This window comes from Aethalodelphis obliquidens, unplaced genomic scaffold, assembly GCF_003676395.1.
Source record: "Aethalodelphis obliquidens isolate GAN/ISIS:26980383/991018 unplaced genomic scaffold, ASM367639v1 scaffold10, whole genome shotgun sequence".
Taxonomy (NCBI): Eukaryota; Metazoa; Chordata; class Mammalia; order Artiodactyla; family Delphinidae; genus Aethalodelphis; species Aethalodelphis obliquidens.
This window is the reverse complement of record NW_020837954.1, coordinates 35,584,396-35,609,896: the sequence shown is the minus strand read 5'-3', so window position 1 is coordinate 35,609,896 and position 25,501 is coordinate 35,584,396. Positions and strand designations below refer to the sequence as shown.

Genomic DNA, 25,501 nt, shown 5'->3' with positions numbered 1-25,501 from the left:
AACCCACGTCCCCTGCATCAGCAGGCGGACTCTCAACCACTGCACCACCAGGGAAGCCCTCAAAGCACTTCTGAAACACAAATTTGAGTCCACAGGAATGAAACAGGAAAAGAAAGCTCAGGAGGGTAATTAGAAGTACACGGCTAGACCCAAGAGAAACCACTGGGACACCCCTGACTAACATAATGAGCCCTCTTATTGAGCTGGGCACCCTGCTGATGTGTTATGTTGCTGGCATGTGCTCATGACTGTGAACAGGACAGCAATCTGCACCTGTGCCTTATGTGTAGTTCTAGTCAATGATGACGGAAAATACTCTCTTCGCCTCACCTCCGTTATTAAAACATACAGAGCCAAGCCCCACTTCAGAGAAGAGATATCAGCAACTGAGATCTTCCCCAAACTTCCAGTTTTGACAAGTGACACCACACTGTATGGGTTTAAAAAGTTAATAAATAACTAGTTTATATTAGAAATGCCTTTCTCAGCACCAATGACTCAACCCAAACACCCTTTAAATTATTCGCACCACTTTTCCCACCCCAGCACACTGCTCTGTCCTCTTTGTTTCTCCAGCAGGCCGTGATCATGATCAGTTCTGCCCTTGCCTGTGCTGCTCCTTCCACCTGAAACTCCCCCTCCCGCAGGTGTTTACCTGGCTGGCTCCTCTCACCACGGAGGTCTCAGCTTGACTGTCACTTCAACCTAAACACTTCTCTGACCATCCTCCTACCTGAAGCAGCTCTGTTCCCGTACCTACCACCTTTCTTTCTTTCTTTCTTTCTTTCTTCTCCCCCATAACTTCCATGAAAATAAAGACATCACCTGTTTTGTTAACTGATGTCTCTGTGGGATGTAAAGCAATGCCTGCTGCATAGTAAGTACTTAATAAACACTTGTTAAATGTTGAATAGATTGGTGAATAGCCAGTATTTTCTCCCAAAACCCTGAGCGTTCCTCCCCGCTCCCCAACAACACTCACACATGCTTTCCTGTGCCAGGAATATGCTTTTCCAGCCCCGTCTAGACTCGTCCAGAATCTAGCTCACCATTCAGGTCTCAGCATAGACATCATTTCCTCCAGAGAGTCCTTCCTTGACCCCTTAAATCAAGTTTAGGGACTTAAGGCTCCTTCCACATGCTGTGAAATCACTCCCTGTCCTGTCCTGTCAGTGCTCCCTCCAGCTCTGTGGCAGAATTACCTATTTAATTGCCGCCCATTCCACCCAACCTGTACACACCCTGAAGGTAAGGGGCACATCAGACTGCCCACCTTTGCATCCCTCCAGGCATTATCTCTGTGCCAGGCGCGTGGCAGGCTACTCTGTAAACATTTGCTGAGTGAGATTTGGAAACGATAAATAATGGGGAATTATTTTTTAAAGATTTACTCTTTCCATCCAAAAGTCACACAGTGGCTCCTGGGAAGGATATGGGTGTTAATTCACAGATGGGTCCTGAAGATCACTTCTGAATCAGAGGCTAAGAAGAAATTAAAAAGCAATACTTTAAGTGAGAGAAAATACTTTAAACACCAGCCTGGCCAAAACATTTATTCTCTGGCTTAAGAGTTGATTTTCCTGAGGCTCTTTGGAAATTAGTAATTATAACAGACTGAATGCTTTTCACGTGCCAGGCGCCGTCCTAAGCGCCTTACACATATCTCACACAAAACCCCTATTACTGTTCCCATTTTCCAAGTACGAAAATTGAGGCAGAGAAAAGTCTACAACTGGCTGAAGATCGTACTGCCAGGAAGGGGAGAATCAAGATTTGAATCAAGTCAGCCTGTCTCTAGAGACCACGTTTCTAAACACTCTGCCAGAGAATGGGAGAGAGATGGCAGAAAGAACTCTTATTCTCTGTGCTCACATTAGCTAGCTGAGTCTATGTGGCCAAGTCTCTTAACCTCTCTGACCCTGTTTCTTCATTTGTGGAAGAAATACCTTCACTTTTAATGTCTGGATAATTTCCCAGATCTTTTCTAGATCTAAATTCTCCGACTCCAAACGTTCTACCTGACAGGCACCAACATTCAATCTGTTTCTCTCTTTTATGGAGCAGCTGATCCCTGAACATAAGAGCATAATATTGTTTTCAGCTCACTCAATTCTACTGTTGGCTGTGACCAGCCCCATGGTGGGACCTGAAAAGCTAAGTGTTAGAAAAGATTCCATTGCTGTCTCAACAGAATGCCATTACAATGGGCAGTCTCCTCACGTCTCAACGTGCTGGGCATAGTGCTCTGGCATGGGATGGACCATCACATATGGAAGATACCCAGAGACGAATGGGACCAAAACTAAACTCTCTCCACCTTTAGAGTATAGGACCAGCTAAGCACCTGGGAGATACTCAGGGAGATACATGCATTGTGAAGTGGCTGGATTAGACATCCATTGGCACTTTTTCCAACTCTGATATTCCATTCCATTTGTATTACTAGGCCAGTTTTTAAAAATGTAAATAGTCAAAAGTCCTCAATTTTAAATTAAGTGAGTTAGTCCATGGGTATTTCCTCATGTATAAAATCAGGAACTAGAATTCATTCATTTACCAGCATGTAGTCCTTGACTTTTTTTCAGTGAGTCACTGATCAGCCACAGAGCACATATTCTCCTCACTCGATATAAGAATCATAACAGTGATTATAATGCTTCCCATTTACTAAACATATACTATATGCCAGGCACCTTCTGGGTACTTTGCATATATTATCCCATTTAATCATCACAGCAACACCATGAAGTAGGGATGATTATTATTCTTCCCATTTTAGAGACAGGAAACAGAGGCATAGAGAGGTTAAGTGACTTGCCCTAGGCAACAAAGTTAGCAAAGTAACAAAGCTGGGACTTGAACATAGAATCTCTGTTCTTAGTCACTGCACATATCATCAAACATCATTGCATCAGGACACTAGAGCCATATCTAGCTTACTTTTCAGAGTGAGGTGAGAGAGGGTTCTACCATTTCCACCCTGAAATCTGCCAAGAGGTTGCTTCCTTTGTGAGAAGAGAAGAGCAGTGGGAAGAAGAGTCAGTCCATGTGAGAGTGAACACACTCAGGCTGCAGTATAACTGGCCCATTGCTCCTCGTGGGATTATAAATGCAACTGCACGTGTTATGCTAAACCTGAGTCCCCAAAGATCTCAGGGAATTCTCTGTTTAAAAAGGAAACCTACCATCTCTCCTAGAAACCACTGAGCAGCAACAGAAATCAATAGTGGTGCTATTATAACAATAAAAACAATCCCATATAAAGCATTTATCATGTTCCAGGCACTGTTCTAGAATCTTCCATATGATAACTTATTTACTCCTTACAATAACCCAGTGAAGTCAATACTTTATTATCCCCATTCTGTGGATGGGGAAACTGAGGCACCATGAGGTTAGTAATTTGCCACAGTCACAACAGTTAATAAATAGTGGAACCAAGATTCAAACCCAGGTGGTCTTGCTCCAAAGTCAATATTATTAATGACTACATTATGCTCCCCCTACCATCTGCTTCTTCAAGGAAGAAAATCCAGGTTAAAATCTATACAACTGCGTTTGGTCACTAAGACGATAAAATCACATAAGTTGGGCTAGAAAGGATTTTCATGAGCATCTATCTGTTCCCTCATTTTCATGAAAAGAAACCAAAGCCCAAAGAGGCAAACTGATTTGCCCATGGTTATACCAAGCCAGGACCAAACGGAGGTCTCCAGGTTTCCAGGTCAATGTTTTTGCCACATTATTTTCCAAGCTCTCTCACTGGTCGGTTATTTTCTCAAATTTAAATTTTGACTCCTACCTTTTTGAAAGATCCCAGCTGCTACTTGCCTTGTAAGAGTCTGTGTCAACAACTAAATAGCTGATCTGGATTTCATTCAACATAAATCTTTGAAAATCACAAAGTCTCATCTAAGTTGTAGCACTTATTTCAGACATAAGATAGTACTTTCTGAAACACTGTATAAATACCAAGTTCAAACCCCTTTCAAGATATGCACTTGGGAAAGAGCATGATGGAAATTTGTAATAAAATCTTCACCTCTGGGCTTCCCTGGTGGCGCAGTGGTTGAGAGTCCGCCTGCTGATGCAGGGGACACGGGTTCGTGCCCCTGTCCGGGAAGATCCCACATGCCGCGGAGCGGCTGGGCCCGTGAGCCATGGCCACTGAGCCTGCATGTCCGGAGCCTGTGCTCCGCAACGGGAGAGGCCGCAACAGTGAGAGGCCCGCGTACCCGAAAAAACAAAACCAAACAAAACAAAACACTTAATCTCTTTATCTAATTATCTTGCTAAAACAACAGAGAAAAAGTTGCACAAATGTCATGGATGTGAATACATCTTGAAGTTGAGATTGTGCATTTCACTCAATCACAGAATGCAGGAGATCTTAGACACCCCCTCAGTAGCTACCACCAAAGAGAAGTCAGACTCTCTGCGATCTTTCTGATGCACAGCCATCCAGCTCCATCCCTCTGTTCACACACTACTGAGTTGCCACTGTGGGTTTCTTGCACTGGCAGGAAGTTCATGACTTTGACAGAAAAAGAGAGTTAACTGTAGACCCATCAATATCAAGTCTCTACAGCAGTGCCATCGGAACATGCCTCCCTCTGATTTTTAGTGAATTTTTTTTTCTGGTAAAGAGGGGCAGAGGAAATGCCATCTTCATCTTCCACAATTAAGAGACAGGAAGGCGGGACCCCAGTGCCACAGAAACTGCCTGTCAGTCTAACATCAGTGAAGGCTAGGGTGGTTAAGAGTGCAGAATCTGGAGTCAAGCTACCTCAGTTTGAATCTGGGATCTTCCATTCGCTGGTCTAAGATCTAAGCAAGTTCCTTAATCTTTCTGAACTTCAGGGTCCTTATTTTGATATTCCTTATTTCTTAAAGTTGTTGAGAGGACTAAATGGGATAAACCACGTAAAGGTACTTAGTATATGCCTGACATATGATACGCTAAATATGTTAACGATTATTATTATGCCTCATCATGGCAGTGCCCTATGTGGAAACCCTTCTAGGAAGCCTCGCATTTACATGCAAAGGGAAGAATGCCTGTTCTCGCAGGGTCTGACTTGCAAACTCATCATTAGAGCTGCTGTAGGGAAAGGATGAAAGAAACAAGGGCTGGAATAGGAGAAAATTAAGCTGAAAATGTGGGTTGTATCACCTTCCTTCCCTCAGTCTACTTTTTTCCAAGCCTAGAGGTGGAGCACTCTGTGAGAGTTGGCAGTGCTGTCTGGATGTGGGCAGTGCTCAACACCTGCTCATTTTGTTGCTTCTTTTAAGGCAACAAAACCACCAACTGGTGATGCAAAGAGAGGATTTCTTAAGCCTGACTGCTGCTATTTTACAGATGGAGAAAGACTTTATACACGCTCAGTGAAGATCCAAGCTTATTAATTCCTTCCCACCCACACAGGAGCAATTAGGTGCAGGGAAGTACTGCTCATATCTTATAGATGGGTTGTAGAGACAGGCGGGGGTGGGCTGTGCTCGGTGGTACGGTACCTGGGTGCCACTTTTAGCTACAATTGCAGGAATCCCTAATATACCAGATTTCTCAAATACCCACGGCAAATGTCTGCCTAGGGTGGTTGGATAAGGATAGAAATAAGAACAAGAAGTTGGTTAGGGTGAGATAGGGAGGGTGGGAGGGAGAAGCAAGAGGGAGGAGATATGGGGAGATATGTATATGTATAGCTGATTCACTTTGTTATACGGCAGGAACTAACACACCATTGTAAAGCAATAAAGATGTTAAAAAAAAAAAAGTTGGTTAAAGTGAAAAAGCAGAAGGGAGCGTCAAAGGTTGACAACTGCCCCTGTCAGATCCTAAAAAAAAATGGTCACATTTTTAGATGCATAATCCAACCATTCTTGGACTCAGGCAGGATGGGAAAAGATTTTTATAAATCATCAGCCTTGATTTTTTTCAGACTATGCTTTGTGGAGGTCTGGGTTTCCACAAAGGAGCTTCAATGCCACCCACAGTAAAAGTGGAGATGTGGGTAGTTGCACTGAGCAGGTTGAGCTATACACCCTGTACAATCAGGGCTGTTTTGCTTTAAGACAGTTCATATTTTTATAAGATTCTGTTGGGAAAAAAACAAGAGTCCTGACTTTTTTTTTTAAGCTTGAAAAACATTGATATAGCCCAACTCTCTCATTCTACAGAATAGAAACTAAGGCTGAGACTACTTAAGGCACATAACTATATGTCAAGTAGCTAGTTAGTGGCAGAGGAAGGATTACAATCTGGTTCTCCGATGCACACTTGTTTTGTCACCCTACACCTTGTATGAGATGTTTTGACAACTTTATTTCATATATGAACAAAGAGACAGCACTTGTAATACTTAAATATGAGTTAGTCAGATAGAAAATATTTTACTAAAATTAGTAACATAAAGATCACTACACTAGGGAAAAGTAAGTTACAATATTGAGGATTCCAGTTATGATAACAGCAGAGTAAGAGACTTGAACTAACTTAATAACACTTATGAATTCATGAAAAAAATTTAAACCAACTATTTGAAGGCATAGGGAGTGAGCAGGAGCAGGCAGAAACTGGAGGGGATCGATTTTTTTTTTTTTTTTTTTGCGGTACGTGGGCCTCTCACTGCCGTGGCCTCTCCCGTTGCGGAGCACAGGCTCCGGACGTGCAGGCTCAGCGGCCATGGCTCACGGGCCAAGCCTCTCCGCGGCATGTGGGACCTTCCCGGACCGGGGCACAAACCCGCGTCCCCTGCATCGGCAGGCGGACTCTCAACCACTGCGCCACCAGGGAAGCCCCGAGTATTTTTAAAGAAGGAAATTTCACTGGATGAGATCCATGGTTAAACTACTTTTCTGCTGAAAGTATTCCTAAGTCTATGAGGCACAGGGCATCAAGGACTCAGGCAGAAATCACAAGCATTATTGACTCGAGGTGTCAGAGGACAGAATTCAAGGCAATCCAGAGAAGCTGGAAATGGAGAAGGAAACCCCAGAAAAGAGGAAACCACAGAGAGGGAGCCCCAAAGTCTGCATATGAACTTAGCTCAAACACTTGGCTAAAACCTGAACTATGAAAGCATGGGGGAAGAGTCCAAGAAACCTAGAAAAAGTAACAGCTAGTGGGCTAAAAATTTGATTAGACATTTTGGTTTAAGCCTACCTCAGTAGGGACTGAGTTAGGAGATTGAATCTGGCCAAGGTAGAGGGGCTTGGAAGACACCCCAGGTTTTCCATTAAAACTTTAGAAGGGTCAACATTAGAAATAAGACTAAAACTGAAATATGCCCAGCATAACAAGCTATAAAACCAATATAGTCAAAGGAATCAACTAGTAATTTCACTGTGGGCTAAAACAAAAAGCAATATTCTTTATAGGAAAATGAAAGAATCTATTACCTTTACAACATTTCATCCATAATGTCCAGTGCACAGTCAAAAGTCACTAGACATACAAAGTAACAAGAAAAATGTGAATCATCAAGGAAAAAAAGCATTCAATTGAAACTAGCCCCACGATGACTCAGATGTTGGATGCAAAAGACAACATCTTTGAAGTACCTATTATAAATAAATTCAAATAATCAAAGGAAAAGGTGATTGTAATGAATATAAATAAGGATAATTTCAGCAGAGAAATGAAAATAATATTTAAAAAACTAAATAAACTTAGAATTGAAAATAAAATCTTCGAAGTTAAAAAATTCAGCCAATTGGTTTTGTAGCAGATTGGAGATGGCCATGAACTTCGAAGGAGCTCAGTAAAAAGTAATCAATCTGAAGAACATAAAACCTTTGGAAAGAAAATAAACAAAACCTCAGTGAACAAGGATAACACATCAAGTTGTCTGAAATATGTGTAACTGGAGTCCAAGGAGGAAAGAACAAAACAAAAGGACTCTCCCCCATGCTTTCATAGTTCAGGTTTTAGCCAAGTGTTTGAGCTAAGTTCATGTGGAAGAAAAATATTTGAAAAACAATGGCTGAGAATCTCCCAAATTTGGTGAAAAATCAGCATACAGATTCAAACATTTTAGTAATCTAGTTCAAAAGTTCTACAACTAGGCACATCACCGTCAGCTAGCTAGAAATAAAAGATTAAACAAAATACCTGAAAGTAAGAAGAGAAGGAAAAATGCATTGCATACAGGAAAATAATAATACAAAGAAAACTGTCTTCTCTCAGAGACATTGGGAGCCAGAACACAATAGAATGACATGTTTAAGTACTGAAAGAAAAAAAAAAACTGTCAACGCTGAATTCTATATCCAGAGAAATCATCCTTCAGAAAGGAATATAAAATAACCACAATTTTATATAAATGCAAAGAGAACTCATCAGACCTGCATTTCAAGAAATGTTAAAGGAAGTTCTTCAAATGAAAGGGAACTGGCAACAAACTGAATCGCAGATCTAAGGGAAGGAATGAAAAGCAATAATAGCAAAGGTAAATATGTGAGTAAATACAAAAAATATTTGATGTTTTCTTCTTTTACTTCTTCTGAAAGATAACTGAAGAAAGTATCTATATACTATTGCATGGGGGCAGGGGATGGATAAAGTGTGGAAAAGTAGAACATGAGATACGAATAACACAAAGGAGAGGGGAAGTAAGTGATTTATACTGTTGCAAAGTGGTGTTAATGCTGTGACATAAAGCAAAGAGTAAATCTGAAGTGGTACAAGACTAACTCAAAGCGGACTATGATTAAGGATGTATATGTAATTCCTAGAACAGCCATGAAGAAAGAAAATCCAAATATGTATAGCTAAAAATTTAATAGAAGAATTTAAATTGAATAGTAAAATAATAGGTGATTAACACAAAAGTAAAGCAGTAAGAGCAACAGAAGATGAAAATCAGAGGCAACAAATATCAACAGAAAACAGCAAAATGACATACTTAAACCCAATAATTTCCATACATTAAATGCAAATGAAATATCACATTTGAAAGTAAAGATTGTCAAACTGAATAAACAAGCAAGACCCAATTATGTGATGACCATAAGAGACACACTTTAAATATAAATACACAGACAGGTTAAAAGTAAAAGGATTAAAAAGATAAGTTATGCAAACTGTAAGCACAAAGAAGCTGATGCAGTTGTATTAATACCAAAGTAGACTTCAAGACAAGAGTTTTACCAGAGATGAAAGATATTTTATAATGATAAAGTGATCAACTCATCAAGACATAAAAATTATAAGTGTGTATGAACCTATTAGCAGGGCTTCAAAATACATGATGGAAAAACTAATGGAACTTAAAGGAGAAACAGAAAAATTCAAAGTAAAGCTGAAGATTTTAACACCCTCTTCTCTGCAGTTAGTGGATAGAGCAACTAAGAAAAAAATCAGTAAGTATATAGATTTACATTATAACTCAACATATAGTTCACTGTGATAATGTGGACTTGAAAAGAAAGAGCATTCTGCAGTTCTGGGGTACAGAGTTCTATGAATGTCAAATAATACCACTACCTACATAACTCTTACAGAAAGTAGAGGAAGAGAGAACATTTCTCAACTCATTTTATGAGGCCAGCATAATCCTAATAAAAACACCTGACAATGACATCACAAAAATAGAAAATTTTACACCTATATCCCATATATCATAGTTACAAAAAATCCTTAGCAAAACATTAACAAATGAAATCCAGTAATGTATTAAAAGGATCATACATTATGGCCACATAAGGTTTATCCTAGAAATGCAAAGTTGGTTTAAAATACTAAAATCAATTGATATAATTCATCAAATTAACACAATAAAAAAACCCAATCATTTCAACAGGCACACAAAAAGTAACAATATCCAACATCAATTTCTGATTAAAATAAAACAAAAAAATCTCAGCTTACTAGGGATATTCAACAATCTGAAAAGAGGGGGAATCTACTAAAACTCTATAGCTAACATCAATGATGAGACTACTTAATGAATTTAGTAAAGTCATTATATAAAAATCAATTACACTTCTATATTCTGATGACAAATGGAAATTTTTTAAAATTTTAATTCTGTTCTCAAAAGATGAAAATACATTAATACTTAAGCGTTAGTTTAACAAGAGGCATTCAAACCTACCACACTAAAAGCAGTATTTCTGAGAAAAAATAGAGAAGTCTCAGTATTGTTAAGATATTAATTTCCCCAAATTAGTCTATTGTTTTAATGCAATCTAAATCAATATCCAAGCAGATATTTTGTAAAATTTGACAATCAGACTCCAAAATGTATAAGGAAATAAAGGACTTATAGTATTCAAAACAGGGACTTCCCTGGTGGTGCAGTGGTTGGGAATCTGACTGCCAATGCAGGGGACGTGGGTTCAAGCCCTCTTCTGGGAGGATCCCACGTGCTGTGGAGCAGCTAAGCCTGCACACCAAAACTGCTGGGCCTGCGCTCTGGAGCCTGTGAGCCACAACTACTGAAGCCCGTGCACCTGGAGCCCATGCCCTGCAACAAGAGAAGCCACCACAATGAGAAGCCTGCGCATCGTGGCGAGGAGTGGCCCCCGCTCATTGCAACTAGAAGGAGCCCACGTGCAGCAATGAAGACCCAATGCAGCCAAAAATAAACAAACAAATAAATAAATAAATAAATTTTTAAAAAAGAATATTCAAAATAATTTTTAAAAAGAACAAAGTGGGAGTACCAACCTACCTGCTCTAAAGACTTACGATACAGGTACGCTAATCAGGACAATTTGCTATTGGCAAAAAGGTAAACTAATAAATCAGTAGAATAGAAGTGAGTCCAGAAATAGCACCACATAAATATGGTCCATTTTTTATACAAAAGTGGCAAAGCAATTCAAAATTGCTTCTGCAATTAAATTAAAATCTTTTAAAAAAGGAAATTAAAATCTTTTAAGAAAGGAAAATCTTTTAAAAAAGGAAATTAAAATCTTTTAAAAAAGGATGCTTGAGCAAAATTGATATTAATATGGAACATCAACCCTTACCTTATGTGTGTGGGTGTAAAAATTAATCATAGATCAAATTGTAAAACTTTATAAAACTCCTGGGGAAAAAACATAGGAGAAATTTTTGCAACCTTAAGATGTATAAGAGCATGAACCATAAAAGAAAAAAAGCTGCTGAATTAAACATCTAAATTTAAAACTTTTCCTCATTGAAGATATTAAGAAATGAAGAGGCAAGACATAGACTGAGGGCAAGTTTTTACACACATGTCAGATAAAAGACTTGTATCCAGGCACCAGGAACTCTGTTCTGAAGTGCCTGGTGCCAGGCCTCTGCACTCAGTACCCTTGAGCAAGTAACACTAGACTAAGCACAAAGGAAAAGAAAAAGGCCTCAGCAGGTGATGAGAAAGGCATGAGAACAGGCTGGAAGGAGAATGAGGCACCGAGAGGCCCAAGCTGAAAGAAATAAAGACTTCCAGTACATAACCCTGACAGTAAAGAGTGAAGGAAAAGGGAAGTCTGAGAACTGCAATGCGTTCCACCTGAACAAAGGGAAGTTGGGTTGTGATAATATAATTCCGGATTCACAGAATGTTGTGGCTCAGAGAGGCAAGAGATAAAAGACAGAGAAACAATACAATGCCATGTGGCTGATAGGGTCTTGGTGCTCCAGCCGGGTGTCAGGCCTGTGCCTCTGACATGAGAGAGCCAAGTTCAAGACATTGGTCCACCGGAGACCTCCCAGCTCCATGTAATATCAAATGGCAAAAGCTCTCCCAGAGATCTCCATCTCAATGCTAAGACCCAGCTCCCCTCAAAAACCAGCAAGCTACAGTGCTGGACACTCTATGCCAAACAACTAGCAAGACAGGAACACAACCCAACACATTAGCAGAGAGGCTGCCTAAAATCATAATAAGGCCACAGAACCCCAAAACACACCACCAGACATGGTCCTGCCCACCAGAAAGACAAGATCCAGCCTCAACCATCAGAACACAGGTACTAGATCCCTCCACCAGGAAGCCTACACAACCCACTGGACCAACCTTAGCCACTGGGGGCAGACACCAAAAACAATGGGAACTACGAACCTGCAGCCTGCAAAAAAGGAGACCCAAAACACAGTACGTTAAGCAAAATGAGAAGATAGAGAAAAACGTAGCAGATGAAAGAGCAACGTAAAAACCCACCAGACCAAACAAATGAAGAGGAAATAGGTAGTCTACCTGAAAAAGAATTCAGAGTAATGATAGGAAAGATGATCCAAAATCTTAGAAATACAATGGAGAAAATACTAGAAACGTTTAACAAGGACCTAGAAGAACTAAAGAGCAAACAAACACTGATGAACAACACAATAAATGAAATTTAAAATTCTCTAGAAGGAATCAATAGCAGAATAACTGAGGCAGAAGAATGGATAAGTGACCTGGAAGATAAAATAGTGGAAATAACTACCGCAGAGAAGAAAGAAAAAAGAATGAAAAGAATTGAGTACAGTCTTAGAGACCTCTGGGACAACATTAAATGCAACAACATTCAAATTATAGGAGTCCCAGAAGAAGAAGAGAAAAAGAAAGGGACTGAGAAAATATTTGAAGAGATTATAGTTGAAAACTTCCCTAATATGGGAAAGGAAATAGTCAATCAAGTCCAGGAAGTGCAGAGAGTCCCATACAGGATAAGTCCAAGGAGACACATGCCAGGACACATATTAATCAAACTATCAAAAATTAAATGCAAAGAAAAAATATTAAAAGCAGTAAGGGAAAAACAACAAATAACATACAAGGGAATCCCCATAAGGTTAAGAGCAGATCTTTCAGCAGAAACTCTGCAAGCCAGAAGGGAGTGGCAAGACATATTTAAAGTGATGAAAGGGAAAAACCTACAACCAAGATTACCATACACAGCAAGGATCTCATTCAGATTCGACGGAGAAATTAAAACCTTTACAGACAAGCAAAAGCTAAGAGAATTCAGCACCACCAAACCAGCTTTACAACAAATGCTAAAGGAACTTCTCTAGGCAGGAAACACAAGAGAAGGAAAAGACCTATAATAACAAAACCAAAACAATTATGAAAATGGTAACAGGAACATACCTATCGATAATTACCTTATACATAAATGGATTAAATGCTCCAACCAAAAGACATAGACTGGCTGAATGGATACAAAAACAAGACCCGTATATATGCTGGCTACAAGAGACCCACTTCAGACCTAGGGACACATACACATTGAAAGTGAGGGGAGGGAAAAAGATATTCCATGCAAATGGAAACCAAAAGAAAGCTGGAGTAGCAATTCTCATATCAGACAAAGTAGACTTTAAAATAAAGACTATTACAAGAGCCAAAGAAGGACACTACATAATGATCAAGGGATCAATCCAAGAAGAAGATATAACAATTGTAAATATTTATACACCCAACATAGGAGCACCTCAATTCATAAGGCAAATGCTAACAGCCATAAAAGGGGAAATCAACAGTAACACAACCATAGTAGGGGACTTTAACACCCCACCTTCACCAATGGACAGATCACCCAAAATGAAAATAAATAAGGAAACACAAGCTTTAAATGATACATTAAACAAGATGGACTTAATTGATATTTATAGGACATTCTATCCAAAAACAAAGGCATACACTTTCTTCTCAAGTGCTCATGGAACATCCTCCATATCTTGGCCTGGTAAATTTAAGAAAACCAAAGTCATACCAAGTATCTTTTCCAACCACAATGCTCTGAGACTAGATATCAATTACAGGAAAAAATCTGTAAAAAATACAAACACATGGAGGCTAAATAATACACCACTTAATAACCAAGAGATCACTGAAGAAATCAAAGAGGAAATCAAAAAATACCTAGAAACAAATGACAATGAAAACATCACGACCCAAAACCTATGGGACGCAGCAAAAGCAGTTCTAAAAGGGAAGTTTATAGCAATACAATCCTACCTCAAGAAACAAGAAACATCTCAAATAAACAACCTAACCTTACACCTAAAGCAATTAGAGAAAGAAGAACCAAAAACTCCAAAGTTAGCAGAAGGAAAGAAATCATTAAGATCAAATCAGAAATAAATGAAAAAGAAATGAAGGAAAAAATAGTAAAGATAAATAAAACTAAAGCTGGTTCTTTGAGAAGATAAACAAAATTGATAAACCATTAGTCAGACTCATCAAGAAAAAAAGGGAGAAGACTCATATCAATGGAATTAGAAATCAAAACGGAGAAGTAACAATTGACACTGCAGAAATACAAAGGGTCATGAGAGATTACTACAAGCAACTATATGCCAATAAAATGGACAACCTGGAAGAAATGGACAAATTCTTAGAAAAGCACAACCTTCCAAGACTGAACAAGGAAGAAATAGAAAATATGAACAGACCAATCACAAGCATTGAAATTGAGACTGTGATTAAAAATCTTCCAACAAACAAAAGCCCAGGACCAGATGGCTTCACAGGCGAATTCTATCAAACATTTAGAGAAGAGCTAACACCTATCTTTCTCAAACTCTTCCAAATTATAGCAGAGGGAGGAACACTCCCAGACTCATTCTACAAGGCCACCATCACCCTATTACCAAAAACAGACAAAGATGCCACAAAGAAAGAAAATTACAGGCCAATATCACCGATGAACATAGATGCAAAAATCCTCAACAAAATACTAGCAAGCAGAATCCAACAGCACATTAAAAGGATCATACACCATGACCAAGTGGGGTTTATCCCAGGAATGCAAGGGTTCTACCATATGCACAAATCAATCAATGTGATAAACCATACTAACAAACTGAAGTTGAAAAACCATATGATCATCTCAATAGATGCAGAAAAAGCTTTCAACAAAATTCAACACCCATTTATGAAAAAACCCCTCCAGAAAGTAGGCACAGAGGGAACTTACCTCAGCATAATAAAGGCCATATATGACAAACCCACAGAAAACATCATTCTCAATGGTGTAAAATTGAAACCATTTCCTCTAAGATCAGGAGAAGACAAGGTTGCCCACTCTCACCACTATTATTCAACATAGTTTTGAAGTTTTAGCTACAGCAATCAGAGAAGAAAAAGAAATAAAAGGAATCCAAATCAGAAAAGAAGAAGTAAAGGTGTCACTGTTTGCAGATGACATGATACTATACATAGAGGATCCTAAAGATGCTACCAGAAAACTACTAGAGCTAATGAATGAATGTGGTAAAGTAGCAGGATACAAATTAATGCACAGAAATCTCTTGCATTCCTATACACTAATGATGAAAAATGTGAAAGAGAAATTAAGGAAACACTCCCATTTACCACTGCAACAGAAAGAATAAAATACCTAGGAATAAACCCACCTATGGAGACAAAAGACCTGTATGCAGAAAACAATAAGACACTGATGCAAGAAATTAAAGATGATACAAACAGATGGAGAGATACACCATGTTCTTGGATTGGAAGAATAAACATTTTGAAAATGACTCTACTACCCAAAGCAATCTACAGATTGAATGCAATCCCTATCAAACTACCAATGGCATTTTTCACAGAAGTAGAACAAAAAATTTCACAATTTGTATGGAAACACAAAAGACCCCGAATAGACAAAGCAATCTTGAGAAAGAAATACGGAGCTGGAGGAATCAGGCTCCCGGACTTCAGACTATACTACAAAGCTACAGTTATCAAGACAGTATGGTACTGGCACAAAAACAAAAATATAGATCAATGGAACAGGATAGAAAGCCCAGAAACCCACGCACATATGGTCACCTTATTTTTGATAAAGGAGGCAAGAATATACAATGGAGAAAAGACAACCTCTTCAATAAGTGGTGCTGGGGAAACTGGACAGCTACATGTAAAAGAATGAAATTAGAACACTTCCTAACACCAAACACAAAAATAAACTCAAAATGGATTAAAGACCTAAATGTTAGGCCAGACTCTATAAAACTCTTAGATGAAAACATAGGCAGAACACTCTATGACATAAATCACAGCAAGATCCTTTTTGATCCACCTCCTAGAGAAATAGAAATAAAAGCAAAAATAAACAAATGGGACCTAATGAACTTAGAAGCTTTTGCACAGCAAAGGAAACCATAAACAAGACGAAAAGACAACCCTCAGAATGGGAGAAAATATTTGCAAATGAAACAACTGACAAAGGATTCATCTCCAAAATTTACATGCAGCTCAATATCAAAAAAAGAAACAACGCAATCCAAACATGGGCAGAAGACCTAAATAGACATTTCTCCAAGGAAGATATATAGATTGCCAACAAACACATGAAAGAATGCTCAACATCACTAATCATTATAGAAATGCAAATCAAAACTACCATGAGATATCACCTCACACCAGTGAGAATTGGACCATCAAAAAATCTACAAACAATAAATGCTGGAGAGGGTGTGGAGAAAACGGAGCCCTCTTGCACTGCTGGTGGGAATGTGAATTGATACGGCCACTATGGAGAACAGTATGGAGGTTCCTTAAAAAACTACAAATAGAACTACCATATGACCCAGCAATCCCACTACTGGGCATATACCCTGAGAAAACCATAATTCTAAAAGCATCATTTACCACAATGTTCACTGCAGCTCTATTTACAATAGCCAGGACATGGAAGCAACCTAAGCGTCCATTGACAGATGAATGGATAAAGAAGATGTGACATATATATACAATGGAATATTACTCAGCCATAAAGGAAATGAAATTGAGTTATTTGTAGTGAGGTGGATGGACCTAGAGTCTGTCATACAGAGTGAAGTAAGTCAGAAAGAGAAAAATAAATACTGTATGCTAACACATATATATGCAATCTAAAAAAACAAAAAAGGTTCTGAAGAAGCTAGGGGCAGGTTAGGAATAAAGACACAGATGTAGAAAATGGACTTGAGGACATGGGGAGGGGGAAGGGTAAGCTGGGACGAAGTGGGAGAGTGTCATGGACTTATATATAGTACCAAATGTAAAATAGATAGCTAGCGGGAAATAGGTGCATAGCACAGGGAGATTGGCTTGGTGCTTTGTGACTATCTAGAGGGGTGGGATAGGGATGGTGGGAGGGAGATGCAAGAGGGAGGAGATATGGGGATATATGTATAGCTGATTCACTTTGTTATAAAGCAGAAACCAACACACCATTGTAAAGCAATTATACTGCAATAAAGATGTTAAAAAAAAGACTTGTATCCAGAATACAGAAAGATCTTTTACAACTTGATAATAATATAAGTCAATACAAAGAACCCAATAAAAAATTTCAAGCACATGCTTCACAAACTAATATGTACAAACAAATGGCTTATAAGCAAATGAAAAGATACTCAACATCAGTAATCATCAGAGGAATACAAATTAATACCAAAATATTATACCAATAAAATTTTTCAAAACTGACTGCAAGGAAGTAAAGATCTGGAGCTCTTGTACACTCCTGGTAGGAATACAAACGGTAAAACTGCTTTGCTGGTTTCTTAAAAATTTAAGCAGACATTTGATCATTTAACCCAGCCACTCCACTGCTAGATATTTTTCCCAAGAGGGGGAAAAAAAGCACATGTCCACCCAAAGACTTTCACACAAGTGTTCTTATAGGCTTATATTTTAATAGCCAGAATCTGAAACCAAGCCAAAAGTGTGGCAACAGGTAGATGGATAAACAAATAATGGTATATCAATACGATGGAATACTAGCCAGCAGTCAAGAGGACTGAACTATTTATACCTCCAACAACATGGACGAACCTCAAAAGCATTAAGCTGAGTAGCGGGAAAAAGCAGTCAAAAAAGAGTACACGTTATATAATTCCATTTATATAATATTCTAGAAAACTGAAAATAATATATTGCGACAGAAAATAGATCAGTGGTTGCCTGCAGGGGCGAGGGGAGGTTAGAGAGAAGGATGGATTACAAAGGTCGTGAGGAAACTTTTAGAATGATGTAGATGTTTGTTTTCTTGCTTGTGATGATGGTTTCACAAGTATAATATGTCAAAGTCGCCAAACTGTATACTGCATATGTGTGCGGTTTACTGTATGCCACTGTACCACAATAACGCTTTTAAAAAGTGAATTGAAGTAAAGCTGGTTCCCATGACAGCCTTCTCTCTCTCCCTCACTGCAACGCACTGAAGTTCTGTCCTCCCCTTATTGATTCAAATATTCCCAGCCTTGAGCCATTTCTGTGCAGTTGAGAAGGCTGGAAACCAAGGAAGTCTAGAACTCGTCCTCCTGCTCTAGCCAGAGAGAAGAAGTCTGAGGACCAGACTGCCCACCAAACGGAGTGTCTCTCTGATCCCCACTGTGTGCACCTGGGAAGTTTCTCCTGGCTTTCTGATTTATATTCTGAGCTCCTAGATAAACCTTGAATGTCACCCACAATTTAGCTCTGGTCTGACACCTCTGTGCCCCTAGTTACTATACCCTATTCCCAACAGCCACCAGCCACAAACTGAAGTTAAACCTAAATAGCCCTGAAGACAGACAGTACTGACACAGCCTGGACTCCCCTGCTGCCACACTCAGCCCACCATTTTTATCTCCATGAGCCAGGTGTTTGCTAAATCAGCCCCAAATTTTCCTGGCTTCTCTGGACAGAAATCTGTATAGCTAATCACCTAAGTGAACAGTCCTGTAACAAGGGCTACTTTAGCCACTTTGAAGCTTATTTCTCTTCCCTACCAGGCCAAACTCATCCAGGATACGAAAAGAGGCATCATGAAAGCACTGAGGGGTACAGTGATTAGGTCTGACTATGGAGATCACAAAAAGCCTTCAGTACTGGTAGCATTCTGAGCAAGACCTGTATCTGTACTCATTGGGCCTTCATTTCTCACTATTTGGACTCTCTCAAATACAAATGTTTTCTGAACACTTGGCTTTGAAAATTACTCTAAGCTGTTTGATCACTCCAACAAGGTTCACCTGAACAAGAGCAGTACTAAACCATTTACTTAGCTGACTATTTTAAGCTCTGCTAATTTGTATGCCTCCTACAAGGACATCTCCTTTTTTTTTTTTAACAGCTTTATTGGAGTATAATTGCTTTACAATGGTGTGTTAGTTTCTGCTTTATAACAAAGTGAATCAGCTATACATATACATATACCCCCATATCTCCTCCCTCTTGCGTCTCCCTCCCACCTTCCATATCTCACCCCTCTAGGTGGTCACAAAGCACCGAGCTGATCTCCCAGTGCTATGCGGTTGCTTCCCACTAGCTATCTATTTTACATTTGGTAGTGTATATATGTCCATGCCACTCTCTCACTTCGTCCCAGCTTACCCTTCCCACTCCCTGTGTCTTCAAGCCCATTCTCTACATCTGCATCTTTATTCCTGTCCTGCCCCTAGGTTCTTCAGAACCATTTTTTGTTTTTTTTTAGATTCCATATATATGTGTTAGCATACAGTATTTGTTTTTCTCTTTCTGACTTACTTCACTCTGTATGACAGACTCTAGGTCCATCCAACTCACTACAAATAACTCAATTTCATTTCTTTTTATGGCTGACTAATATTCCATCGTACATATGTGCCACACCTTTATCCATTCATCTGTCAATGCACACTTAGGGTGCTTCCATGTCCTGGCTATTGTAAATAGAGCTGCAATGAACATTGTGGTACATGTCTCTTTTTGAATTATGGCTTTCTCAGGGTATATGTCCAGTAGTGGGATTGCTGGGTCGTATGGTAGTTCTATTTTTAGTTTTGTAAGGAATCTCCATACTGTTCTCAATAGTGGCTGTATCAATTTACATTCCCACCAACAGTGCAAGAGAGTTCCTTCAAGGGCATCTCTTGATAGGACTCAAGTGTTGTGTTGTTTTCCTACAACAGTGGCATTTACATACAAATTAATGACCAAGACTGTAATTTACTCTGCTGAGAATGAGGTGACCTGATAATTAAATTTCTGCACATGTACAGAAAACATAAAACCAGAATGCTTGTTCTTTCTTTCTTTTCTCCAACCTCCAATAGTTCTCTATCACCCCCCATGAATCCTTACAAGCAAATGTGAATCAACATTATAATTTACAAATGTTCTGATTAGGAAGACAAAAGAAAAAAAATCCCATTGCCATGGATACTAAAATGAAGGGACTGGGATATGTAACCAAGGCTAAGAAAGACAGTGAACAGATCTTGTGATTTGCAGGTGTTGTGAGTTTCTGGATTTCTAGTTGTTCAGTTCATTCCCTCATCTTCCAACTCCACGCTGCAAATCATCCTCAAGGCAATTTCCAAAGTTGTTTTATCTTGAGATAAAACTCAACTGTAGCCCAGTCAAGCTACACAGATAATTTCCATACAACAGTTTCAAAGTTTCTTCAGCACCAAATTCACAGTAAATATATCCAAATATATCATGACAACTGAAAAGAAATAGACTGAAAATATTCACTTAGCTAAGTAACAGCTTTTTCAGAAAAAAAAAAATACAAGCATAAAATCCATATTCCAAAAAAAACTCACACAATTTGTACATCAGCTATTCAGTGGTGGTATGCATATATCAGAAAAGTAGCTCCCAATAATGTCCCTGAAAATCAGGTAATAAATAACTTTTCTCCATTTGCAGAAAAATTAATGGGAAATTTGCTAAATGTTCCATTTTTTCCCATACAGTTTCTAGGCTTTGGATGCCTGTTATCACATATATGCTGCAAGCACAAACAGGCAATAACACAAATGAATATTAACAAAGAAATATAGGCATTGCTAATCATGCTTCTTTCCTCAGCCTGTTTTGTCATGGACATGCATACTCATGGCTGTGACTATTATATGGCTTATACAATCTAGCTATATTTTCCACTGGTAAAATGATCCCTGATTCATGATGAAAATAAATACATTAAAATTTCATGGGGTGCCACAAAAAACACCTCAATTTTAGGCATTGAACCAACTGAACAAGCCTGGCACCACTGAATAAGAAATGTTGCCCTGGGTATAATAATGTCCCTTGTTCCATCCATATTCTTAACTGCCATGCAGTTTACCTTCTAATATTTTTCTTACTTACATTTTCTAAATGGGTTTATGCAGCTGTGACTTCTCTAACATCTTCAAAAAATGTGTAGCCTTAACTCATTCTTCTCTAGTCTGTCCCCTTAGTGTCTAACATACTATTAGAAATAAAACAAATGCTTCAATAATTAATATAAATTTAAAATTAGTATAATAGTGTATTAGTCAGAGTTCTCTAGAGTAACAGAACCAATAGGAGGAAAAAAAAAAAAAAATATATATATATATATATATATATATATATATATATAATTGGCTCCCATGAGATTATGGAAGCTGAGAAGTCCAAAAATCTCCAGTTGGCAAGCTTGAGACCCAGGAGAGCCAGTGTGTTGTTCCAGCCTAACTGCAGGCCTGAGAACCAGGAGAGCCAATGGTGTAAGTTCCAGCCCAAGGGCAGGAGAAGATCAATGTTCCAGCTCAAGGAATCAAGCAGGCAGAGTTCCCTCTTGCTCAGCTTTTTTGTTCCTTTCAGGCCTTCAGTTGATTGGGTGAGGCCCACCCACATTAGGGAGGGCAATCTGCTTTACTCTGTTGAACAACTCAAATGTTAACCTAATCCACAAACATCTGCCCAGACATACCCAGAATATCTGACCAACTTTATCTTGGCACCTCCGTGGCCCAGTCAAGTTGACATATAAAATTAACTATCACAAATACCATATAAAAGCCAAATGCAAAGGAGGAAGAATATCAATAAGAAGCAAATCAAGGGCTTCCCTGGTGGCACAGTAGTTAAGAATCTGCCTGCCAATGCAGGGAACATGGGTTCGAGCCCTGATCCACGAAGATCCCACATGCCACAGAGCAGCTAAGCCCGTGCACCACAACTACTGAGCCTGTGCTCTAGAGCCCACGAGCCACAACTAGTGAGCCCATGAACCACAACGACTAAAGCCCACGCACCTAGAGCCCATGCTCCACAAAAAGAGAAGCCACCACAATGAGAAGCCCGCACACTGCAACGAAGAGTAGCCCCCGCTCACTGCAACTGGAGAAAGCTCGCACGCAGCAACGAAGGCCTAACGCAGCCAAAAATAAATTAATTAAATAATTTTTTTAAAAAAGAATCAAATCATATACAGGTTTTAATCCCAGCTCTGACACTTCCCAAGTGAGTAACCTTGGGTCATCAATAAACTTCAGTTTATTCATCTTTAAAAATTAGACCAGCTTCTGGTTCCTGCTATACAGAAGCCTGAGGCCATATAGAACCCCTCCTACTACAAACTCACAGAAATGCTGATAAAATTAGAAAGACACCTGGTATTAGCCCAGAGTGGTAGTTAACTTGTTTGCAGGTCCCATAGGCTAATATCTCAGACACGAATAGCCTTGGGTTCATACAAGGCTGGATTCAGTACCCTAGCATAAGACTACTACTCTTTTTGAAATCCTGTCCTTTCTTTGAAAAGGGGACTAGTAAAATTCCATCTAGTAGTTTGTACTTAGAGAAGTGGGAAGAAAGCTTGCTATTTGCTTGGGGCTGTGAATGGAAAAAAAATTATCCTGTGAGAAATAAAAACATCAAGTCTTCACAGAAATATAATATCAACACAGGGCAGACATCTGAAGGCAATAAATTAATAAGAAAAATGATCAAGCACCTATGAAATCCAGGAGACCTAACAGAAGTAAGTACAAAATTGTTCTATAGGAACACTTCTATAACCCAAGGTATACGGGATTATACCCATCACCATGTACAAAAACACCCCTTCTGAAGATGAGCTCACCCACAAACACACAGAAGATAATACACAAGAGGGATTAAACTAGCACAAGGTGGGATGCAAAACAATCTAAGAATACACAGTAATTTTAAGCACATGTGGAAAAGTTATAAAAATCAGCCATGTATCAGGTCACAAAGGAAGCTTCAAAAATACAGTTAGACCACATTTTAATTTCAGTACAGTTAGAAATAAAACAAGACTTTTAACAAATTATAAAAATGCTTTTGGAAACCAGAAACCAGTTTTAAATAATTGATGGGTCAGAAAAAGAAATCCTAATTGGAATAATAAAATATTAATAACTGAAAAATAATGAACACATTACATATCATACACTTGTAGGATATAGTTAAAGTGGTACTTAAAGAAAATTTATGGATTAATTTAGAGTATGTGTTAGGAATCAAGAAAAAGATGAAAAAATTAATATGATAGATGGTCAATTCAAGATGTCATCAATCAACTGTTTAAACCAAAGCAAAATAAAAGGAAGAAATGGAAAAGATAAAAGCAAATATTAATAAAAAATATCAATATAAAGAAAATATTAAAAATAGAGAAGATAAAAACTATCTTTTAAAGATAAACCATTGACAAGGTTGATTCATACAAATATAACTACAGAGTGGACATTTAAAAATCACAAGAGAAAAAAAAGGTTTAAACAATTTTTTAAAAAGAGAAAATAGAAAACATATAGGCCAGTAACCAGTAAAAAAATGGTAAAAAAATAAAACGTAGAAAAATAAAACGTAGAAAAATTTCAAAAGGGACATATCACATCCAGATGGTTTTATATGACTTTTTCTAACCTTCAAAGAACAGGTAACTTGCTCTTTTATATAAGCGTAGAAAAATTTCAAAATAAAACGTAGAAAAATTTCAAAAGGGACATATCACATCCAGATGGTTTTATATGACTTTTTCTAACCTTCAAAGAACAGGTAACTTGCTCTTTTATATAAGCTGTTCTAGAAGGAAAAACTTCCCATATCAGTTTATGAACCCAAAGAAGGTAATTTATATAGTAGCTCAATCTCTGATGATCCTAGTTACAAATATCCTAAACAGCAGCAAACAAAATTTAAATGTATTAAAATCAAATACATCAAAAATAAAAATTCACAGCATACATGCAAAGATGTTTAAATACTAGGAAAGTATCTTAAGTGTAAATAACCACATTAATAGGTTACAGATGAAAAACATATAATCATCTCAATAGACGTATAAAATCATTAACTAAACTTCAGCACCCATTTATGATAAAATACTCTTCGAAAACTAGGAATAGAAGGAAACTTTCTCAACCTGAAAAAAGATAATCTACCATTCATCACACTTGAAGGTAAACTTTAACATTCCTTAGAGACTCTACAAGACTTGGAAAGCAAGAAATAAAATTCCAAAAGATCAAACTATGTTAAAAAAAATCCAAGGTCAATTTTAAATTATTAAGGGTTCATTAAGGGGATTTCTGCCTCTGATCAAGGTGACAAAACAAATACTAAATCTGCTCTCACACATGAAACAACTAAAAACCTGGACATAACACATGGCTCTGAAGATATTAAACATTAGGCAACAAAAAACAGCAATTCCTAAGAGATGAGAAACAAGCAAGTCAGTCCTGTGATTGTCTAAGCTGACTACCTGGAGAAAGTTTTGAAGCCACTGTACAGGGAAGGGAAACCCAGGCAAGGTTGGTGGTCTCCCTGATTTGAGGTGATAAAGCTAGGAGGCCAGGGAGGCCAAGGCTGTGAGAGCTCACTAAACAGTATTAAAGAGGAGAGCTAAAAACAGAGAGAACTCTATAAGTCTGCTGTATTTGAGTTTTCAGCTGAATACTGATAAGTGCATGCATGTGAGGAAACTACCTGCAGCCATGGAAAGAACCTCTGAAAATGATGAAGTAACAGTCCCTTGAACTCACACAGAGCCAAGAACATTGTCTGGTCCAGCTACCTAGAGTAGAAAACCTCATAATTGATGTGGCATTGAGTAAACTACTATGAAGGGTTTTGCCTCAGTGGGGAAGAAAAATTAAACCTCGATAAAACATTATTTTGGTCCTACCTAAAAAGGCTTGAAACCAAGACCAGAAAGGATCAAACTGTTTCCGAATTATTTAACCACAACTCAGAGCAGAGCTCAAGAATATTTCTATATCCAACATGCAACAAGGTAAAATTCATGATGTATGACATCCAATCAAAAATTTCTAGGCATGCAGAGAAGCAGGAAAATATCATGCATAATGAGGGAAAACGTCCATCAATTGAAATGGAGTAAGAAATGACACAGATAACAGAGTTTGTAGACAAGAACATTAAAAATGTGAATATCACTATATCCTATATATTCAAGAAGCTTGAAGAAACACAGTAAGTAGAGAAAGAGTCAAAATTTTTAGAGCTGAAAACTACACTAAGATAAAACAATAACACTGATTGGGATTAATCACACAATTGGACAATGCAGAAGAAAAGAGTAGAGAGCTTGAAAACAGCAGTAGAAACCAATTCAAAATGAAACACAGAGAAATATAATCACTGTAAAAACACAAACAAAGCACCAGTGAGCAGTGGGACCATTTGAGGCAGCACAAAATACATGTAATTGAAGACCCTGACGGAGGGAGGGGAGCAGAAAAAATATGTGAAGAAATCATGGCCAAACTCTTCCATATTTGATGCAAGTTACAAACCCACCAATTCAAGAAGCTCAAAACATCCTA

The 25,501-nt window shown here is 38.3% G+C and overlaps 1 protein-coding gene across 1 annotated transcript in view; it reads right to left on the bottom strand.

The window, feature by feature from the left end:
• SYT16 (synaptotagmin 16) overlaps positions 1-25,501 on the bottom strand; it is a 122,474-nt gene that overhangs the window by 36,427 nt on the left and 60,546 nt on the right. The window lies entirely within an intron of this gene.